At 43.0% G+C, this 22526-nt stretch overlaps 1 long non-coding RNA gene across 1 annotated transcript; it reads left to right on the forward strand.

Moving 5' to 3' along the window:
• The first annotated feature begins 19043 nt into the window (after nucleotides 1–19043).
• On the forward strand, nucleotides 19044–21671 carry LOC129058479 (uncharacterized). The gene is made up of 3 exons (XR_008523604.2): nucleotides 19044–19308; nucleotides 19949–20131; nucleotides 21398–21671. It is a non-coding gene; the product is annotated as an uncharacterized LOC129058479 (long non-coding RNA).
• Nucleotides 21672–22526: the final 855 nt, after the last annotated feature.

The following is a 22526-nucleotide window of genomic DNA, read 5'->3' on the forward strand; positions in this document are numbered from 1 at the left end:
TAGTTTTTTAAAAAAGAAAAAAGTAATTTTGTCTATTTTAGAGGTTTGTAAAAATATATTAAATGGAGTGTTTAAAAATAATAGATAAGGCCTGGCGCAGTGGCTCATGCCTATAATCCCAGCACTTTGGGAGGCCCAGGCAGGCAGATTCACAAGGTCAGGAGATCGAGACCATCCTGGCTAACACAGTGAAACCCCGTCTCTACTAAAAATACAAAAAATTAGCCAGGTGCAGTGGCGGGCGCCTGTAGTCCCAGCTACTCGGGAGGCTGAGGCAGGAGAATGGCGTGAACCGGGAGGCGGAGCTTGCAGTGAGCAGAGATCACACCACTGCACTCCGGCCTGAGCGAAAGAGCGAGACTCAGTCTCAAAAAGAAAATGGATGAAACAATGGATAAAGAAGTTGGAAAAAAGAAAATACAAAAGAATTATAAAAGGCTTATAAAAATATTACCTTATGAGGTAAGTTTGGATGGATTTGTTTATAAGATTTTATTTAAAATTATCTTTTGCAATAATAATATTTACACTTTGCAAAGGTAAAATATGGCTTTCTCCTTTGAACAAGATTTTCATTTAATATTAAGAGACAGTAAAAGTTTTTTTTTTTACCTTTTGAGTAAACTGCAAAAAGAGAGAGAGAGAGAGAAGAAAGAGAAGAGACAGATTCAATTGAGCTCATGCTGTCTTGTTTGGGAAACTGAGTCTCTATCAAAGAGTAAAGGTTTTTGTGCTTTTCAAAATCTTTAAATTCTCATTTTATCTAAGTTAACGAGTTATTTGGGATTAACTGGGATACTATTTTGTGATATCAAGTGTTTTAAACCTTTAATATGTGAAAAATTTTTCAAAATCAAAATTTCAAGTCCCAAACTCAGTTTTTTTAATCTCATTAACTTTTTTTGGTCCTAGGTCCTCTGAAGTCCAAAAGAGACATATTCAGTTAATTCAGTATGTTAAAATCATACAGGAAGCATTATCAAATATGAAATGGTGCTTAACTTTATTTGAGTCCTATTTATATAAATGTGTTAGTAATATGTATTTCAAAATTATATGAGGTTTCTAGAATTCTAATATGTCTTTGTATATGTTATCTACAATACATATGGTTATTACGTTAAATTGTTGCATGTTACGGAAATAACCAAATTTTCTTGTCATTTGTATCTTTGACCATGGCTGTTTGGGCTTTTGTCATCCACAGACAATTAATGTTTTACTTTGATTCCTCTCAAAAAGTGGTTTATAACCAGCAATAGCCCAAAACTTCCTTCTTTAAGGAGTTCACAGGAAGAACTCTGACAAGCTCTTAACTGTAGGTTTCTGATAATCCTTCTGATTGTGACATGAAACTAGAGAAAAAATAATTTCAGGACTCTCATTGAAGAACTAATGTGTTCAGGAAGATTACTAACCCCAGTATCAAACAGAATGAGTAATTGCATTGGACTGAATGAACAGGGGACTAAAATGATTTTTATGACTCTTTGTGTTTGACACATTGGAGATTCTGGGTTTTTTTGGTCAGAATCAAGATCTTTTTATTTTGAGCTATTTATAGCTTTTATTTTATTTTATTTTTTATTTTTTTGAGATGGAGTTTTGCTCTTGTTGCCCAGGCTAGAGTGCAATGGTGTGATCTCAGCTCACCGCAACCTCCACCTCCCAGGTTCAAGCAATTCTTCTGCTTCAGCCTCCTGAGTAGCTGAGCTATTTATAGCTTTTTAACAACTGAGTAAATTATACTCTTGTGATCAAAATTTGAATCATATTTCTTTCACTCTACCTGATTTCTCCAAAATATGGAAACCATTTGAGAGTATTCTTAATTTATGGCAATATAGTTATTTGCATAATTTCAATAAAAATATGTTTTCTTTTTTAACAGGACACAATTGGAGACATTGGTTATGTTTGCAAAGCTTTGACTGAATTGGCATATTTTCAGATATAAACAGATGGCTTTGAGGGATTAAAATTGACTTTATAAGGTGATAAAAGACCCTGAAAGGACTAGTCTCATACCTTGTCTATGCAATTTTTTTTACATCTCTTGACTTGTGGTAAGAAAAGAATGTCACGTTCTGTCAGGCCCAGGAACCTCAAGTTATTTTGGGACTTTGAGAAGAATAGAATTCACCCAATTCATGGAGGTATATGCAGGCACAGATAAATCCTCTTCTAGGCTCTAGAGGCCTCTTAAAAGTAAAATCTGTCATTCTTTATAAGAAAGCTCCAGTAAAGCCAATTCAAAATGAGCCTATCAACCAATAATTATTCTTGCTGTACTTTATGCAAATAATCAGGCCATACAACCACTATAATAACAGTCTTATTATATTACAACTTATTTTGCAAATAAATTGTTTTTACTATGATTTGTCTTGGTTAAAAATAGGAAAATATAAAAAATTACATTTCAAAAGAAACTATAGTACATCTGTTATTAGATTCTAGCCTTGTCTATTGTTTTTCAGTTTTTATTATTTACCTATAATTTATCTGGACTAGATCTTGAATTCTATCCCGACTACAAGTCTCCAAACTAATGTTTTAAATTTATTTTTCTCCCATTTTTCTAACTTGGAATCACTAGAAATTAAAACCATGCTTTTCTTAAAACCCTGCAAACTGAAGCTAGACAACTTGAACTTTGGAAGAAATAACAGCAATTTCATGCCTGACTACTGATGTACAGACTTCTTCTAATATAGCCTGAATCTGTTTTCCAAGATTGCTTTCCCTTTGTTGCTGTAATCTGGTCTTTGTAGCCCCCTTTTTCTCTTTTTTCCCTTTCATTCTTTCTTCCTTCCCCTTTTTCACTCCTTGGGACACAAGACTTGACAACCTCCTAGAAATGAGCCTTCCTAGTAATGTGGAACCTAACCTCGTAGGAATAAACTATCTAGCAACAAGGGATCACAACGAACCCATAACCAGACTAATATTCTTCTACAATGCTTTCTCCAAAAGATTTTGAAGAACTGGGGAAAATGTGGAAGAAAATAAAATCTCAGGATCCTGAACTCACTATGCCAAAGGGAAAGTTAAGTTTGGGAACTAAGTGATACAAGAGACTACCTTCCTTTTTTTTCCCAAATAGATTACTGTAATTTCACATGCTTATGTTATGTAGAATATAGATTTACTGAGCATGAAATGAATGCATAATTGACTTTGTCCCACTCCCTCCTCTTCACCTGTAAAACATAGACTCACTGAGTGCTAATTACTACCCTCCTTCCTGTTTTTTTCTTCCCCTTCTGCTTCCTCCTTCCTCTTTAAACATTGACATTCCCAAAATCCTCTCTGAAAAAAAGCAGAGGGCACAGATCCTCCTGTGACTTGTGTTTGTTTTTCCTGGGCACGTCCTCAACCGTGGCAAAATAAATCTCAAAATCAATCAAGATCTGCCTTAATTACTTTTTTTACTTACACAGTATAAGCTTAATAATAAAGATTTTGTTTTGTTTTGTTTTGTTTTTTGTTTGTTTGTTTTTTTTAATTTATGAAGTATTTATTGATGATTCTTGGGTGTCTCTCGGAGAGGGGGATATGGGAGGGTCATAGGATAATAGTGGAGAGAAGGTCAGGAGATAAACACATGAACAAAGGTCTCTGGGTTTCCTAGGCAGAGGAGCCTGCGGCCTTCTGCAGTGTTTGTGCCCCTGGGTACTTGAGATTAGGGAGTGGTGATGACTCTTAAAGAGCATGCTGCCTTCAAGCATCTGTTTAACAAAGCACATCTTGCACCGCCCTTAATCCATTTAACCCTGAGTTGACACAGCATATGTTTCAGAGAGCATGGGGCTGGGGGAAAGGCCATAGATCAACAGCATCCCAAGGCAGAAGAATTTCTCCTAGTCAGAACAAAATGGAGTCTCCTATGCCCACCCCTTTCTACACAGACATAGCAACAATCTGATCTCTCCTTCCTTTCCCCACACTTCCCCCCCCTTCCTTTCAACAAAACCGCCATCGTCCTCATGGCCCGCTCCCGATGGTCGCTGTCTCTTCAGAGCTGTTGGGTACACCTCCCAGACAGGGCAGCCGGGCAGAGGCGCTCCTCACCTCCCAGACAGGGCGGCTGGGCAGAGACGCTCCTCACCTCCCAGACGGGGCGGCCGAGCAGAGGCGCTCCTCACATCCCAGACGGGGCGGTCGGGCAGAGGTCCTCCTCACTTCCCAGACGGGGCGGCCGGGCAGAGGTGCTCCTCACCTCCCAGACGGGGCGGCCGGGCAGAGGCGCTCCTCGCTTCCCAGACGGGGCCGCCCGGGCAGAGGCGCTCCTCTCCTCCCAGACGGGGTGGCCGGGCAGAGGCGCTCCTCGCTTCCCAGACGGGGCCGCCCGGGCAGAGGCGCTCCTCGCTTCCCAGATGGGGCGGCCGAGCAGAGGCGCTCCTCACTTCCCAGAGGGGGCAGCCGGGCAGAGGCGCTCCTCACTTCCCAGACCGGGCGGCCGGGCAGAGGTGCTCCTCACTTCCCAGACGGGGCGGCCGGGCAGAGACGCTCCTCACTTCCTCTCAGACGGGGTGGTGGCCAGGCAGAGGCGCTCCTCACTTCCCAGACAGGGCGGCCGGGCAGAGGCGCTCCTCACTTCCCAGACTGGGCGGCCGGGCAGAGGCGCTCCTCACCTCCTAGACGGGGTGGCCAGGCAGAGGCGCTCCTCACTTCCCAGAGGGTGTGGCGGCTGGGCAGAGGCGCTCCTCCCTTCCCAGATGGGGCAGCCAGGCAGAGGCGCTCCTCACTTCCTCCCAGACGGGGTGTCGGCCAGGCAGAGGCGCTCCTCACTTCCCAGAGGGGGCGGCCGGGCAGAGGTGCTCCTCACTTCCTCCCAGACGTGGTGGCGGCCGGGCAGAGGCGCTCCTCACCTCCCAGACGGGGCGGCCGGGCAGAGGTGCTCCTCATCTCCCAGACGGGGCAGCCGGGCAGAGGTGCTCCTCACTTCCTCCCAGACGGGGTGACGGCCGGACAGAGGCGCTCCTCACATCCCAGACGGGGTGGCCGGGCAGAGGCGCTCCTCACCTCCCAGATGGAGTGGCCAGGCAGAGGCGCTCCTCACTTCCCATATGGGGTGGCGGCCGGGCAGAGGCGCTCCTCACTTCCCAGATGGGGCAGCCGGGCAGAGGCGCTCCTCATTTCCTCCCAGACGGGGTGGCGGCCAGGCAGAGGCGCTCCTCACCTCCCAGACGGGGCGGCCGGGCAGAGGTGCTCCTCATCTCCCAGACGGGGCGGCCGGGCAGAGGTGCTCCTCATCTCCCAGACGGGGCAGCCGAGCAGAGGTGCTCCTCACTTCCTCCCAGACGGGGTGACGGCCGGGCAGAGGCGCTCCTCACCTCCCAGACGGAGTGGTCAGGCAGAGGCGCTCCTCACTTCCCATATGGGGTGGCGGCCGGGCAGAGGCGCTCCTCACTTCCCAGATGGGGCAGCCGGGCAGAGGCGCTCCTCACTTCCTCCCAGACGGGGTGGCGGCCAGACAGAGGCACTCCTCACCTCCCAGACGGGGCGGCCGGGCAGAGGTGCTCCTCATCTCCCAGACGGGGCAGCCGGGCATAGGTGCTCCTCACTTCCTCCCAGATGGGGTGGCAGCCGGGCAGAGGCACTCCTCACCTCCCAGACGGGGCGGCCGGGCAGAGGCGCTCCTCACTTCCCATACGGGGTGGCGGCCGGGCAGAGGCGCTCCTCACTTCCTCCCAGACGGGGTGGCGGCCAGGCAGAGGCGCTCCTCACTTCCCAGACGGGGTGGCCGGGCAGAGGCGCTCCTCACTTCCCAGACGGGGCGGCTGGGCAGAGGCACTCCTCACTTCCCATACGGGGTGGCAGCCGGGCAGAGGCGCTCCTCACTTCCTCCCAGACGTGGTGGTGGCCGGGCAGAGGCGCTCCTCACTTCCCAGACGGGGCGGCCGGGCAGAGGTGCTCCTCACTTCCTCCCAGACGGGGTGGCGGCCGGGCAGAGGCGCTCCTCACCTCCCAGACGGGGTGGCCGGGCAGAGGCGCTCCTCCCTTCCCAGACGGAGTGGCCAGGCAGAGGCGCTCCTCACCTCCCAGAGTGGGCGGCCAGGCAGAGGCGCTCCTCACTTCCCAGAGTGGGCGGCCGGGCAGAGGCGCTCCTCACTTCCCATAGGGGGTGGCAGCCGGGTAGAGGCACTCCTCACTTCCCAGATGGGGCAGATGGGCAGAGGTGCTCCCCACTTCCTCCCAGACGGGGTGGCGGCCAGGCAGAGGCGCTCCTCACCTCTCAGACGGGGCGGCCGGGCAGAGGCACTCCTCACCTCCCAGACGGGGCGGCTGGGCAGAGGCGCTCCTCACCTCCCAGAAGGGGCGGCTGGGCAGAGGCGCTCCTCACTTCCCATATGGGGTGGCAGCCGGGCAGAGGCGCTCCTCACTTCCCAGATGGGGCAACCGGGCAGAGGCGCTCCTCACTTCCTCCCAGACGGGGTGGCGGCCAGGCAGAGGCGCTCCTCACCTCCCAGACGGGGCGGCCGGGCAGAGGTGCTCCTCATCTCCCAGACGGGGCAGCTGGGCAGAGGCGCTCCTCACTTCCTCCCAGATGGGGTGGCAGCTGGGCAGAGGCGCTCCTCACATCCCAGACGATGGGCGGCCGGGCAGAGGCACTCCTCACTTCCCAGATAGGGCGGCCGGGCAGAGGGGCTCCTCACATCCCAGATGATGGGCGGCCAGGCAGAGATGCTCCTCACTTCCTAGACGGGGTGGCGGCGGGGCAGAGGCTGTAATCTTAGCACTTTAAGAGGCCAAGGCAGGAGGCTGGTAGGTGGAGGTTGCAGCGAGCTGAGATCACACCACTGCACTCCAGCCTGAGCACTATTGAGCATTGAGTTAGCGAGACTCCGTCTGCAATCCCAGCACCTCGGGAGGCCGAGGCAGGCAGATCACTCGAGGCCAGGAGCTGGAGACCAGCCCGGTCAACACGGTGAAACCCCGTCTCCACCAAAAATACAAAAACCATTCAGGCGTGGTGGCGCGTGCCTGCAATCCCAGGCACTCGGCAGGCCGAGGCAGGAGAGTCACAGGAGCCCGAGGCAGGGAGGTTGCAGCAAGCCGAGATCATGGCAGTACAGTCCAGCTTCGATAACAGCGGGAGACCGAAAAAAGAAGGAGAGGGAGACCGAAGAAAGGGGAGGGAGAGGGACAGGGAGAGGGAGAGGGAGAGGGAGAGGGAGAGGGAGAGGGAGAGGGAGAGGGAGAGGGAGAGGGAGAAATTCCATTGTTTATCAAAAAGCATATATCAAAGGGCGAACTTGGAGCTCAGAATAATATCCATCTTCAAAACGAGCAATGTAGCATCTTCAACTCTCTCTGCTCAATAATAAAGATTAATAAAAATATTTCAAGAAAAAAGAATTACAGACCAGTATCTTTCCTGGCTTTGACCCTAAAATAAATATTGGATAATCAAATTAACCAATACATTATAAAAGGATGCACAGTAATTATCACTAAGGTTTCCTTCTCTCCAGTAATGCAAGGATGATTTAATATTCATAAATCAATCAATTTAAATCACCATTGACATGGTTAGGCTTTTTGTCCCCACCCAAATCTCATCTTGAATTGTAATCTCCAGGTCTTGAGGGAGAGAACTGGTGGGAAGTGATTGGATCATTGGGGCAGTTCCTCCCATGCTGTTCTCATGATAGTGAGCGAGTTCTCACAAGATCTGATGGTTGTATAAGTGTTTGATAGCTTCTCTCTTGCTCACTCACTTCTCTCTCCTGCCACCATCTGAAGAAGGTCCTCCTTTCCTTTCACCTCTCACCATGATGGTAAGTTTCCTGAAGCCTCCCTAGCCATGTGGAACTGTGAGTCAATTAAACCTCTCTCCTTTATAAATTACCTAGGCTCTGGTATTTCTTTATAGCAGTGTGAGAAGGGACCAATACAGCCATATTAACAGAAAAAGTGAGAAAAATAATGTGATTAATAGATTCAGAAAAAAGCATTTGATATGTTTCTATACCTATTTATGAACGAATAATAGCTAGCTAGGAATATAAGAGAATTTCCTTTATATAATGAAAGATAACTACAACGAACCTTCAGCTAACATTACACTTAATGGTGAAACTGTTAATGCTTTTCCTTTGAGCTCAGTAACAAGACAAAAATTCCCACCACTCTCAGTCCTTCTCTCCAACGGTTGACTGGAGATCCTAGCTTGGACAATAAGCCATGAGAAAGAAATAAAATGAATAAAGATGGGAATGCATTAAATCAGTCTTTATTTCCAGGTGACATGATTTTGTACTTAAAGAATTAGAAAAATTTACAGAGAAATTATTATAATTAATAAGTCAATTCAGCAAGACCCTGGATTCAAGGTCAATATTCCAAAATAAATAAGATGTCCAGTTTCAGTTTTAACGTATAAAGAGCTTGGAATTCATCATCTCATCCTAACACAAGAAAAAAGCTGAACAAACTGAGAATCAATGGTCTTTATTAGACTCTTCAGAGAATTAAAGGCACAGGGAAAACTACAACCCTGAAATCAGCAGAGACATGAATAGAAAGTCACTGAGATCAGCTTACTTGGAAGGAAAGTCACTGGTGTTACAAAATGGTAGGGACGTATCAATGATAATTTTGATGGACTGTCAGAGGCTTCGTGTGAGTCAGCTTGAGAGTGATAAACTCTTCAGAGCTGCAGTCTTAGGGAGACCCCACAATTCCATAGGTTTTACCTCCAGGAACCTTATCAGCTTTTCATAGTGAAGAGCCAAGAAAAATCACTTCATATGTTTAAAAACAGAAGAGGAAATGTAACCATTTTTAAATAAGCCCAGTGCATTTTTCATTAAAAAAAAAAAAAAACTACTTTCTAGGAAAAAAAGAAAAAAAAAGATATATATAACCAGAACCTTATCTTATGTAGATGGAAGGAAAATGACCTAACTCCAGTCACCTCTTGCTTTCCTGTCTCATCTAAAGTGGTAAGCGAGAGAAAAATAAGTAAGAAAATGTATGAAGGTCATAAGTGTTGTGGGATTCAGGAGGATGAGAGAGAGACCTAGGGTTGAAACAGGAGAATCTTTTATTGAGTGCACTCAGGCCTAGCTGACTCAATGTCCAAAAGACTGGGCCCAGAACGAAGACAGCACTTGACTTTTATACACACTTCACAAAAGAAGGTGGGCTAGCTTGAAGTAAGCTTACAGTGGCATGAAAGCAGGGATACAGAGGCAGGACAAAGATGGTTAATCAAATTGTAACAGGTTCATAACTCAGGATTACACATAACCATTGCTATGCAACCCAGATGTCTGTTATCTGGGTTTGCCTAGGCACAGGTGTATCCTATAACTTTCACTATGGCGCCCAGGTGACTGTAACTCAGGTCTGCTCAGAGGCTCATGACCTTCACTCCACTGCTTAGATAAAACAGAGTACTTGAAGTCACTAGCTACAGAGAACAGGAATCTGTGAACTAATTCCATAAAACAAAGGAAAATTTGTTTTTCTTCTCCTTATGTTGAGGGAGTGCTGGGAGAGTCTCCAGAGCACATTAGATAATATTATCAAGACTCTTCCTGGGTCTGGGCTGTGCCTGTTGCTGCCTCTGGGACAAATCAGCCTAATACAGGAAAACTTTTTCTCTTTCTTTTTAATTTTATTTTTCCTTAATTTCCCACCTCAATAGCCTATAGCCAAGGTACACAGGCCCACTAAAAGAGTGAGAATTAATCATAAGATTTTAGAATGCTTTCCCTCCACAATTCCTTACCACCATCAACAGGGCTTTAGTATAATAGCATTGGATTATAGCTGAAATAGTTGCAAGTCTCAGATTCTAATTAATAAGCAGTTCTTAGGGATATTCAAAGAAAATGGGGAAGAAAAAAACAAGGAAACTATAGATATGTGAAGCCCTTGACACCTGCTGCTATAGTAAACAATAATGCTACCCAACTTTTAGCCACATTTGCTTAAAACCCACACTAAAAGCCTATTTACCTCAGTTTCTATTACCTCATGTATCATGTCTGGCCTTTGACAAAAAATTGCAAGGCATGTTAAAAGACAAGGACGGTTCAGGAGCAGTGGTTCACACCTGTAATCCTAGCACTTTGAGAGGCCGAGGCAGGCAGATCACGAGGTCAGGAGTTCAGGACCAGTCTGTCCAACGTGGTGAAACTCCATCTCTACTAAAAATACAAAAAAATTAGCCAGGTGTGGTGGTGCACACCTGTAATCCCAGCTACTCAGGAGGCTGCGGCAGGAGAATTACTTGAACCCGGGAGGCAGAGGTTGCAGAGAGCCGAGATTGCGCCATTGCACTCCAGCCTGGGCAACAGAGTGAGACTCCGTCTCAAAAAAAAAAAAAAAAAAAAAAAAAAAAAAGACAAGAACAAAGGCAGTCTAAAGAGACAAAGCAAACATTAAACTATATTCAGATAAAACACAAACTTTAGAATTATCCAGCAGGAAATTTAAAATAACTATGATTAATATATTAAGGACTTGGGTGGAAAAAATAGACAATGGGCAAGGATAATATAAGCAGAGAGATGGAAACTTTAAGAAGCAATAAAAAGAAAATGCAAGAGATAGTAATAATGATAATCACAACAGAGTAACAAATTGAAGAAAGTCTTTGATGGGCTCATCAATAAATTGCACATGGCCAAGGGAAGAATTAGCGGCTTCTAGATATTTCTAGATATCTTCTAGATATTTCAATAGAAATTTCCCTAAGTAAAATATAAAGGGGGAAAAATAAAATATCCAAAAATGCTGAGAAAATTATTTTCAAATAATTTTTATGCACAATTGGAATACCAGAAGGAGGAGAGAGAATTAAGGAGAAGAAATATTTGAATAATGGCTGAGAACTTTCCAAAATTAATGGCAAACATGAAATCACAGACTCTGAAATCTGAGATAACATCAAGCAGAATAAATACCAAAAAAAAATCTATATTATGTTCAAACTTCAGAAAAACAGACAGAGAAAATCTTGAAATAAGAGACAGGAAATAAATCTTATCTATAGAGGAAAAAAGAATTAGAGTTACAATGAATTTCTCATCAAACCAATTCAAGCATGGGGAGAGTGGAGTAAAATATTTAAAGTGTTTAAAGAAAAAAAAATCCACCAACCTAAAATTCTCATTTAAAAGTGAAAGATAAAGACTTTCTCAGACAAAGTCAAATAATTCATTGCCAGCAGATCTACAGATTTGCTATGCCAAAATGTGTGTGTGTGTGTGTGTGTGTGTGTGTGTGTGTGTATAAAAGAAGCTGTTTTGATAGAGCAAAAATAATATAGATAGAAAACTTGAATCTACTGGATTAAAGACTTAAATGTTAGACCTGAAACCATAAAAACCCTAGAAGAAAACCTAGGCATTACCATTCAGGACATAGGCATGGGCAAGGACTTCATGTCTAAAACACCAAAAGCAATGGCAACAAAAGCCAAAATTGACAAATGGGATCTAATTAAACTCAAGAGCTTCTGCACAGCAAAAGAAACTACCATCAGAGTGAACAGGCAACCTACAAAATGGGAGAAAATTTTCGCAACCTACTCATCTGACAAAGGGCTAATATCCAGAATCTACAATGAACTCCAACAAATTTACAAGAAAAAAACAAACAACCCCATCAAAAAGTGGGCGAAGGACATGAACAGACACTTCTCAAAAGAAGACATTTATGCAGCCAAAAAACACATGAAAAAATGCTCACCATCACTGGCCATCAGAGAAATGCAAATCAAAACCACAATGAGATACCATCTCACACCAGTTAGAATGGCAATCATTAAAAAGTCAGGAAACAACAGGTGCTGGAGAGGATGTGGAGAAATAGGAACACTTTTACACTGTTGGTGGGACTGTAAACTAGTTCAACCCTTGTGGAAGTCAGTGTGGCGATTCCTCAGGGATCTAGAACTAGAAATTCCATTCGACCCAGCCATCCCATTACTGGGTATATACCCAAAGGACTATAAATCATGCTGCTATAAAGACACATGCACACGTATGTTTATTGCGGCCTTATTCACAATAGCAAAGACTTGGAACCAACCCAAATGTCCAACAATGATAGATTGGATTAAGAAAATGTGGCACATATACACCATGGAATACTATGCAGCCATAAAAAATGATGAGTTCACGTCCTTTGTAGGGACATGGATGAAATTGGAAATCATCATTCTCAGTAAACTATCGCAAGAACAAAAAACCAAACACCGCATATTCTCACTCATAGGTGGGAATTGAACAATGAGAACACATGGACACAGGAAGGGGAACATCACACTTCGGGGACTGTTGTGGGGTGGGGGGAGGGGGGAGGGATAGCATTGGGAGATATACCTAATGCTAGATGACGAGTTGGTGGGTGCAGCGCACCAGCATGGCACATGTATACATATGTAACTTACCTGCACATTGCGCACATGTACCATAAAACCTAAAGTATAATAATAATAATAATAATAATAATAATAATAATAATAAAAGAAAAAAAAAAAGAAAAAAAAAAAAAAAAAAAAAAAAAAAAAGAAAACTTGAATCTACATAAAAAAGTAAAAGCATCAGAAAAGAATAAATAAAGGTAAAACAAGATATTTCATTTTTTATATACTTGATCTAATTGTTCAAAGCAATAACAGTGACAAAGCACTGTGTAATTATAGCACATGGAGAAGTAAAATAAGTGGCAAAAATATTATAAAAGATAGGAGGGAGAAACTGGGAATACTCTGTTATAGAGTACCCACAATGCTCATGAAATTGTATAGTGTTATTTTAAAGTAGATTACAATTAGTTGTAAATGCACCTTACAAGCTCTAGGAAAGCCACTAAAATGTTTTTAAAAAGAAGTCTAATGGGTATGCTAAGAGAGGAGAGAAAATTGAAACATATAAAATACTTAATTAAAACTAGAGAAGCTAGGGAAAGTATGAAAAAGAAGCAAATTGTAAGGGTAAATAGCAAAACAGTTATAAACATAGCAGATACTAATCCAACTATATCAATGATCTCCTTCTAATGAATGGTCTAAATATGCCAATTAAAAGTAATTGCCAGACTACATTTTTTCTTTTCTTTGTTTTTTTTTTTAAGACAGAGTCTCGCTCTGTCGCCCAGGCTAGAGTGCAGTGGCGCAATCTCGGCTCACTGCAGCCTCCGACTCTTGGGTTCAAGCGATTCTCCTGCCATAGCCTCTTGAGTAGCTGGGAGTACAGGCACATGCCACCACACCTGGCTAATTTTTGTATTTTTAGTAGAGACGGGGTTTCACCATGCTGGCCAGGCTGGTCTCGAACTCCTGACCTCAAGTGATCTGCCCGCCTTGGCTTCCCAAAGTGCCAGGATTATAGGTGTGAGCCACCACACCCGGCCCAGACTACATTTTTTCAAAAAAATCTATATGCTGTCTACAAGACATTCACTACATGCAGTCAGCCCTCTATATCCATGAGTTCTACATCTCTGGATTCAACTAGCAATAGATAAAAAAAAATTGGGAACAAAATGGTTAGTTGTGTCTGTACTGAACAGGCACAGGCTTTTTTTTCTTGTCATTATTCCCTAACAATACAGTATCACAACATTACATAGCATTTACATTGTATTAGGTATTATAAGTAATCTAGAAATGATTTATAGATTCTCTCAGAACCATCCATGGAAAATTATGGCAAAGCCACTGAAGTCACAGATGAATCAATGGAACAAGACTGACTATTTAGAAATATTGTGATGCAGTATTTTACATACAGCTCTGGTTTTAACACTGTATACAACTTTTATATAATTAAATGGACGTTTGTTTTACAGGAGAAGCAGGTTGTAAAATAAAGTACTTTATAGATGATTTCTGAAGAGTCATACATGTAAGAACTGTGAGTATCAGCTCCTCTGGGTTCTGGTTACTGCTGACTTTTTGTTGGTCTGAGCAAATCAGTAATTTGTGTATAGATTTTTTAAAATTTACAACTAGTTTTTATACTGGAAGGTAATAATTATAATTTTGAAAGATTTTTGAGATGATCACTTTTAGTTTATACACACACAATAAAACTTTTCGTCTTGTCTCTTTCTGATAGCTCTAGGAGTTTCATATTTTGGTCATAGTTTCAAGATTTTAACATGTGAATTATAGGGTTTCATGCTGGCTTCCAGATTTTATTATTTGACCACAAACAATGAAGTTTGAAATATATATAATATATAATAATATTATATATCGTATATTATCGTAATTATATATAAATATATAATTAATCTATTATATTAAATTATATATATTATATAACATATATAATTTGAAGGAGGGAAACGTTATCCTTCTCTGTTTCTATAAGGGATAAATACGGTGGATATTTTTCTATTCGTAATGATTGAGTTCACCTCTTTCAGAAGACATTTTCTTTCTCTTCTGAGTAATTCAAATAAAATCTGGCCCTTATGAAACCCTGCAAATCTTAAGTCTGTCGTAATACAAGGTTAAACACATTCCAAGAGATCTGTTCAAACTTAAATTATTTTTTATACTTTGAGATGCCTGAGAAAAAGACTACATTATTTATGAGGAAATGTGCTTTATCTTGGAAATTGTGTTCAAACGTTAGCTTACTATTTTGTAAAATAAATACTTATGAAGCTAACACTGTTGCAGGATTCAGGAGGACAAGAGAGACCTGGGGTTGAAAGAAGAGAATCTTCACTGAGTACACTCAGGCCCAGCTGACTCACGTTCAAAAGACTGGGCCCGGAACAAAGACAGCACCTGACTTTATACACACTTCACAAAACAGGGTGGGCTAGCTTGAAGCAAGCTTACAGTGGCATGAAAGCAGGGATCCAGAGGCAGGACAAGGACAGGATTGCATATGACCGTTGCCAAGCAACCCAGATGTTTGTTACCTAGGTTTGCCTGTGCACGGGCTTATCCTATAACCTTCACTGTGGTGCCCAGGCACCTGTAGTTCAGGCCTACTCAGGTTTTTCATGACCTTTGTTGTACTTCTTAAATAAAACAGAATACTTGAAGTCACTAGTTAAGAGAACAAGAATCTATATACTCATTCAATAAAACAAAGGAAAATTTGTTTTTCTTCTCCCTGTGTTGAGGGAGTGCTGGAAGAGTCTCCAGAGCACATTAGATAATATTATCAAGACTTTTCCTAGGTCTGGGCTGTGCCTGTTGCTGCGTCTGGGACAAGTTAGCCTAAAACAGGAAAACTTATTTCTCTTTCTTTTAATTTTGTTATTTTTTTTTAAATTTCCCGCTTAATTCCCCCCTTTGAGGCCTTTTATAAAAGAGTTTACTAGAAGGCCTCAATATTACTTAATTTTGCATGAAGAGACACGTTTTCTTCTTTGAGCAAAGGTTGATATTTACACAAAGCCATTAGCTGAGTGATAGTTTGTCTAGCTATGTTTTTAGCCAACTGTGCAAACAGATACTATAGTACTCCATGGAACTGTGGATTACGGGAAAGAGTGAGCCTATGGATGTTATCCAGCAAACACTAAAATATAAAGATCTGTCTCCTTCGTGGGAGAGAGACTTTGGTCTGGTTTAAGAGACTTCCTTTCCTTGACCCGGTACAAATCTTAAACCAGGTCCTAGATAAAAGCTTAGGGTTCTAGCATACATAAGACTGGCTATTCCTTGGGTCACAGACTGAGTAGGTTGTTTGGTTATACATACAAGTCTCCAGAGGGGTTTCTGTGTATTCATAGTATGTATGGTACAATAAAGTCTTAACTACTGTGTTTCTTATTTATGTAGTGTGCATGCACTGATGGCAACTATCTATGTGCTTTTCTTTTTGTATAGACTTAGGTGCAAATAAAGCCAAGGCAAAAAGTAACATTCTTATACTAAACATGGACAGAAAGAGTTCTCCCTTGGACAGACAGATTGGCAATAATGATAGCATAGTAATAAAATAACTAGTAATACTAAGATAGTAATTAAACATAAAATTTGTATTCACATCTACTCATTTGATGATGACCCCTTAAGCTTCAGCCATGCCTAGACGAGTCAGTTTCTGGTTGTGTGACTAGAGCAGGGCTTACAGTTTTCCTCAAGCTTCTGCTGTGCATAGACTGGCCAGCCTCCAGAGTGGCCACAGCAGGGCTGCTGTTATTTCTACTGGTTACATGGTCTTGTCGCAGGATCAGCGGGGTTGGATAGTCTGGGTCTTATTGACTGATCCACTGATCCTGGGCCGCTGGTTTTAGCCGACTGTGGTGAATCCAAGGCATGATTCCTGAAACTTTAACATAAGTAGGAGTAGACAAGATTATAGAATGGGGCCTACCCTATATGAGTCCTAGAGTGGTTGGATTTTATTTTTTAACTTCTAAAATTCCTAGGTTTGAAAGGGTGTATTGGGGGTCTGTCAGACTTACAGGCATTTTTTCTATACCTAGCCATGTACTTTTTGCATGGCCATACCTAAAGACTGCATTTGCCTTTTTAAAGTTAGTTTTCCTAGTTTACAGAAATCACTTTTAATCTGACTTATGATGGGGGGTGGCTGGCTGAACAAAATCTCATAGGGTGAATACCTAGTTTGTTTGGTGGGGGTGCACCTGACTCGGAGGAGGACCATGGGCAAGACCTGATCTTACCTTAGATGAGTTTCTTGGCAAAATTTCTTCAGCAGCTGTTTGAGTGTCTGGTTCATGCACTCCACTTTACCTGAGCTCTGCAGCCTGTAGGCTGTATATAATTTCCACTTTATTTTTAATAATCGAGTTAAGTTCTGAACTATTTCAGCCACAAATGTTGGTCCATTGTCTGATTCTAGAGTTAGAGGCAGTCCAAATCTGGGAATAATGTTTCTTAACAACATGTTGGTCACCTCTAGTGCCTTCTCTGTCTGGCTGGGGAAGGCCTTGACCTATCCTGAAAAGGTGCAAATGAACATCAACATGTATTGACAGCCCCCCTCTCAGGGCAATTCAGTGAAGTCCATAAGCAGTTTTTCACAGGGTATGGCTCCTGTTTCCTGAACTCCCAGTGGCTGAGTAGGCCCTTGTCGTGGATTGTTCTGAACACAAGTTAAACACTGTTTGTTTATAAATGGCTTGAGTAATAGCAATGAGCCATGGCACATAGAAAATGATGCCCTAATAATGTCTTTAGTGCTGGTTTTTTTTTTTTTTTTTTCCATGTGAGTTCCCTGGTGGAACTGTTTTACAAATCTGGGGGCCACCATTTCGGGTATGGCTAGCCTCACATTGGAGATTTTTTACCATTCTCCTTCAATGTAGTTTCTATTTTCCTGGGCAAACCAAGCCCTTTCATTTGGAGTGTAGCTTAGGATCTCTAGGAAGGGAATCTCCAGGAGGAGAGGCATAGCTAAGGCTTCTTCTTTACAAGGTGGAGTTATCACTGCAGCTTGCTTTGCCTCTTTGTCTGCCTTTCTGTTTTCTTTAGCCTTCAGTGTTCTTGCTTTTTGGTGCCCTTTGCAGTGCATTACTGCTACCTTTTTGGGGGCCTATACAGCATTTAAGAGCTGTAGAATTTCTTCCTTCTGCTTTATTTCTTTACTTCCAGCAGTTAAAATTCTTCTTTTTTCTATGTAAATAGCCTCATGAACATGCAAAGTGGCAGAAGCATATTTGGAATCTGTGTAAATATTTGCCTTCTGGTCTTTTGCTAGCCACAGAGCTCTTGTCAGAACTATTAGCTTTGCTTTCTAAGCAGAAGTTCCTGTAGGCAAAGACTGCACCTCTACTACTGAGTTCAAAGTTACCACTGCATATCTAGCTTGGCAGACTCCCTTTAGTATGAAACTGCTTCCATTAGTAAAATATTCAATGTCCGGGTCCCTGAGGGGCTGATCTGTCAAATCTCTCTGGCTTGAGAATACTTCATCTACATACAGCAATGAGGGGGGTCTCCTGGCACTGACTTGATGAGGAAGGAGCAAGGTAGCTGGATTTAGGGTATTCACAGTCTCTAAAGTCAGTTTATTAGCTTCCTGCGCCAGTAAGGCAGTGGCAGCTAGTGCTTTAAAATAAAGAGGTCATCAAAGTGCCACAGAATCTAATTGCTGGATAAGTATGTCACCGGGTGATGCCATGACCTTATGGCTTGAGTTAGAACCTTTATGGCGTCCCTTTCACTTGTGGGCATACAAGAAGAAAAGCTTAGTTAGTTAGATCTGGTAGTCCTAAAGCTGGGGCCTGAGTCAAGGCTTTTTTTGATTTCCTTAAAAGCCTTTTCCTGGTTGGCCTTCCAGAGCAGGGGCTCCTTCATTCGCCCCCTTTGTGGCTTCGTATAATGGCTTAGCCATGAGCAAGAAATTTGAGATCTAAATGCGGCAGAACCTTGCTGCCCTTAGGAACTTTTTTATCTGACGCCTGGTGGTTGGAGTAGGAAGTGCACAAATAGCCTGCTTCTGTTCACTAGTAAGCCATCTTTCCTCTTGGCTTATATAAAAGCTTAAATACTGGTCACTTTTAGAGCAAATCTGAGCCTTTTTTCCTGACACTTTATATCCTGTCTTTTACAGCAGGTGCAGGAGGCCTTGGACTCCTTCTGGGTGCAGTAGCCCTTGGCTGGTGATTTTCTTATACCATGGCCCTGACCATTTTCCTTATTCTTTTGACATTCATCTTTTCAGTGTCCTTTCCTTTTGCACTGTGCACATTAATCTCTCTTTAGCCTCGGCAGGCCTTCAAATTCTTGTCCAGAATAGCCTCTTCCACGACTGCGTTCATGCCCGCGTCCAAGCCTCCTTGCAAAGTCAGCTTCTCTTCCCGTAAGGGCTGCTGCTTGCAAATTAGCCTTTCTTAATGATCAGCCTCCTTTTTTGCCTCCTGATCTCGGTTAATGTACACCTTGGTAGCCACTTTAATAAGCTGAGTGGCATTCACGCCTGCGGAGCTTCTAACTTCTGCGATTTTCGCCTTATATCTCCTTGGGCTTGCCTTACAAACGCCATATTCACCATGCGCTGATTTTCAGCAGCCTCGGGGTTAAATGGAGTGTACAACCAAAATGCGTCACAAAGTCTTCTATAAAACTGGCTGGTGCTCTTATCTGTACCCTGGAGCACCTCTGAGATTTTTTCTATATTGATTGCCTTTTTCTACTACCATCTTTTAGCCTTTGCAGAAGTGCTTCTCGGCATTTTTGCAGGCACTGAAGCTGGACTGCATTATCTGGGTCCTAGTGGGGGTCTATTGTCCTCTTAAGAGGTATAGGCATAACTTGGGCATGGACAGACCTGAGACAGCCTGCCTGACTTTTCAAACCTTTCACTTTAACTTGCTGGAGCTCTGATTTCTCCTTCTCGGGTGAGACTGGGAGCATGCATCCGTTTGAACTTAACTTCTTAGGGGCAGTTAGGCTTGGTAAAGGCGGGGTAGATTGTCCCGTTATTCTTGCAAAACCAATTTTTTTGCCTTTCCTGAGACTTTTCTTTTGTCTCCATAGCTGCCAGTGCAGCTGATTTTTACCTTCACTTTTGGCTCGGCTGTGCTACAAGCCCCTGTGACTTTCCTTTTAACTCTGTAGCTGCCAGCGCAGCTGATTTCTCTTGGCGTGAGCTGCGAGCATTCTGGAATAAACTGCTAGGCAGGGCTGCATCTATTTAGCCATGAGTAAATATAAAGTCTTTGTCTGAATGTCCTGGCTGTCCTCCGACCCTAGTCACCACCTTAAAACACATGGCCAATTTCTTTTTCTATAGTGCCTTCGGCCAGGCAGCCACACTAAAAGAGGGCTATTCTAATTCACAGAGAGTTTTCAGCATCTGAGGGGTTAACTTGACTCCTTAATCTCCTGCAAAGCCTTTTTTAAAGTTCTTTAGCATGCATTCCAAGGGGGTGGATTTCGAGGATTTTCCTCCCATTTCCTCCCCGTAACAATGCATCACATTCACTCTTCCCTTTCTCCCTTCAGGGCTCAGCACACTCCCTCTTCCTTTCCTTTTAGGCTGATCGGACCCAGTTGGTCCTATACGTTGCTCGGAGCATACAGCCTCTACTGAGACCTGCAGCCCGCTGCATCTCACTCCACACGTTGGTTTCTCCCGGAACCGTCTCTTTCACACGCTTTCACAAACCTCCCTGCCCCAGGACTCCTCATCAGATGAAACAAGTCCCTCTCGTGTCCCAGGTGGGTTCACATGCACCCACACACTCCCAGTTGGGGTGGCAAGCCACTCTTGCCACCCTGCCAGCAAGCTCTCCCTTGCTGCACTTGCCGTTCTATTGGCCCATTTCCTCCCCTTTTCCAGTTCCTGTCTCCAGATCCAGTGAACCACTTTCACTTTGTTAGTGGGGACAAGAGGTTCATCCAAATGGGCAAGCCTCTCCTGCCGCCCCTAGCCGCTCTGGGTTGGATTAGTGGTCATTCCCTGGGAAGTGATCAAGCTCCCCTTCGTCCTTAGGGGACGGGCTTCCCTGCCTTGGGCCCCAAAACCTTACCACGGTTCAGATGTCTGCGCGCTGCTCTTGAGATTGTCCTGCAACCCTCCAGGTTCTGAAGCACTGTCCAGGGAGGGGCTCTGGGGAGTGGAAGAGCCGCTTCCTTCTCTGGACTTAAGTTCTTCCAGTGGTGCCTGAAGTTACAGGTCTCCCACTGCTGGGGCCCCAGACCACCTACAGGCAAAGAAGACAGCCAACCTGTCCTCTCCACGGCCTCCTGGCTGACTCACCAGAAATGCTGCGGGATTCAGGAGGACGAGAGAGATCTTGGGTTGAAACAGGAGAATCTTTATTGAGTGCACTCAGGCCCAGCTGACTCATGTCCAAAAGATTGGGCCCGGAACAAAGACAGCACCTGACTTTCACACACACTTCACAAAACGGGGTGGGCTAGCTTGAAGCAAGCTTACAGTGGTATGAAAGGAGGGATCCAGAGGCAGGACAAAGACAGGATTGCATATGACCGTTGCCAAGCAACCCAGATGTTCGTTATCTAGGTTTGCCTGTGCACGGGCTTATCCTATAACCTTCACTACGGGGCCCAGGCAGCTGTAGTTCAGGCCTACTCAGGCTTCTCATGACCTTATTTGTACTTCTTAGATAAAACAGAATACTTAAAGTCACTAGTTACAGACAACAAGAATCTATAAACTCATTCCAAAAAACAAAGGAAAATTTGTTTTTCTTCTCCCTGTGTTCAGGGAGTGCTAGGAGAGTCTTCAGAGCACATTAGATAATATTATCAAGACTTTTCCTGGGTCTGGGCTGTGCCTGTTGCTGCGTCTGGGACAAGTTAGCCTAAAACAGGAAAACTTATTTCTCTTTTTAATTTTATTTTTCTTTAATTTCTCACCTCAACACAAGGTTATTTCAGAATAACCAGCAGTTTCCTTGACCGTTTGCTTGCTTTTCCGAATATTTTGAATATAACACATTTCTTTCTGTTTTATTCCAGAGTATGCAAATGTGAATGATATGAACCATCACTGGACTGAAAGAATGAATATACTACTGTTAGTAATGCACCTGAGCTAAACGACTGAAGCCTTGGGGTACACAGAAGTCACAATAATTTGTATGACATTTTGAAGTGAATTAAATATTTTCAAACATGCCTATTTGACAGCCAGTGTTATATTTTTTAGACCAACACAAAGCACAGTGAGTACTCCAAACTCAATATTTTCAAATTCACATATTTAAAGTCAGGGAAGCTACAATTTCTTTGTCAAAATTATGGGCTGCCATATTTATGTCTATTTCTTCATCTGTATTATTTGATACTCAGAATTTTTAAATTTCTGTAATTTCTGATTTTGTAGACTGTAATGTGTTCGTTGCGTTTATGAAGTAATATATAATTGTACAGTTTCTGTGAGTAAATGGAATGCCTGGGCTTTCAATACAGTATTCATATAAAGCAATAAATATGAATGTTATAAAAAATGTTTAAAACAAAGTATATGATAGAATGTGTGTAGGTCATATACAAATACTACACCATTTTATATAAGTGAGTTGAGCACTCATCTCTACAGTACTGTAGAGTACTGGGGAGGAGGCAACCAATCTCCCATGGATACCAAGGAATGACTGTATATAAAGACACAGATAAGTTTAAAGTAAAGGAGCCAAAAAAATACCATGTTAGCACTAATCAAAAGAGAGTTGCAGTAGCTATATTAACTTTAGACAAAGCAGATTTCAAAACAAGAAAAATTTTCAGGGATAGAAGAGGGCATCATATAACAATAAAGGGGTTAATTCTCTAAGAAGACAATAATTTTTAATATGTATGTGCCTAACAATAGATGTTAAAAATATGTGAGGCAAAAACTGATAGAACCACAAGGAAAAATAGACAAATCTATTATAGCCAGAGACTTCAACATCCCTTAATAGATCAAGCTGCCAAGAGATCAGGAAGGATGTAATTGACCTGAAAACACTATCAATCAACTTAATTTCATTAAGATCACTTTATCCAAAAACACCAGAATATTTATTCTTCTCAAATTCACACAGGATGTTAACCAACCTAGAACACATTCTGGGAGTTAAAACAACACTTTAACATACAAAAT

Source organism: Pongo abelii, chromosome 2 (assembly GCF_028885655.2).
Source record: "Pongo abelii isolate AG06213 chromosome 2, NHGRI_mPonAbe1-v2.0_pri, whole genome shotgun sequence".
Taxonomy (NCBI): domain Eukaryota; kingdom Metazoa; phylum Chordata; class Mammalia; order Primates; family Hominidae; genus Pongo; species Pongo abelii.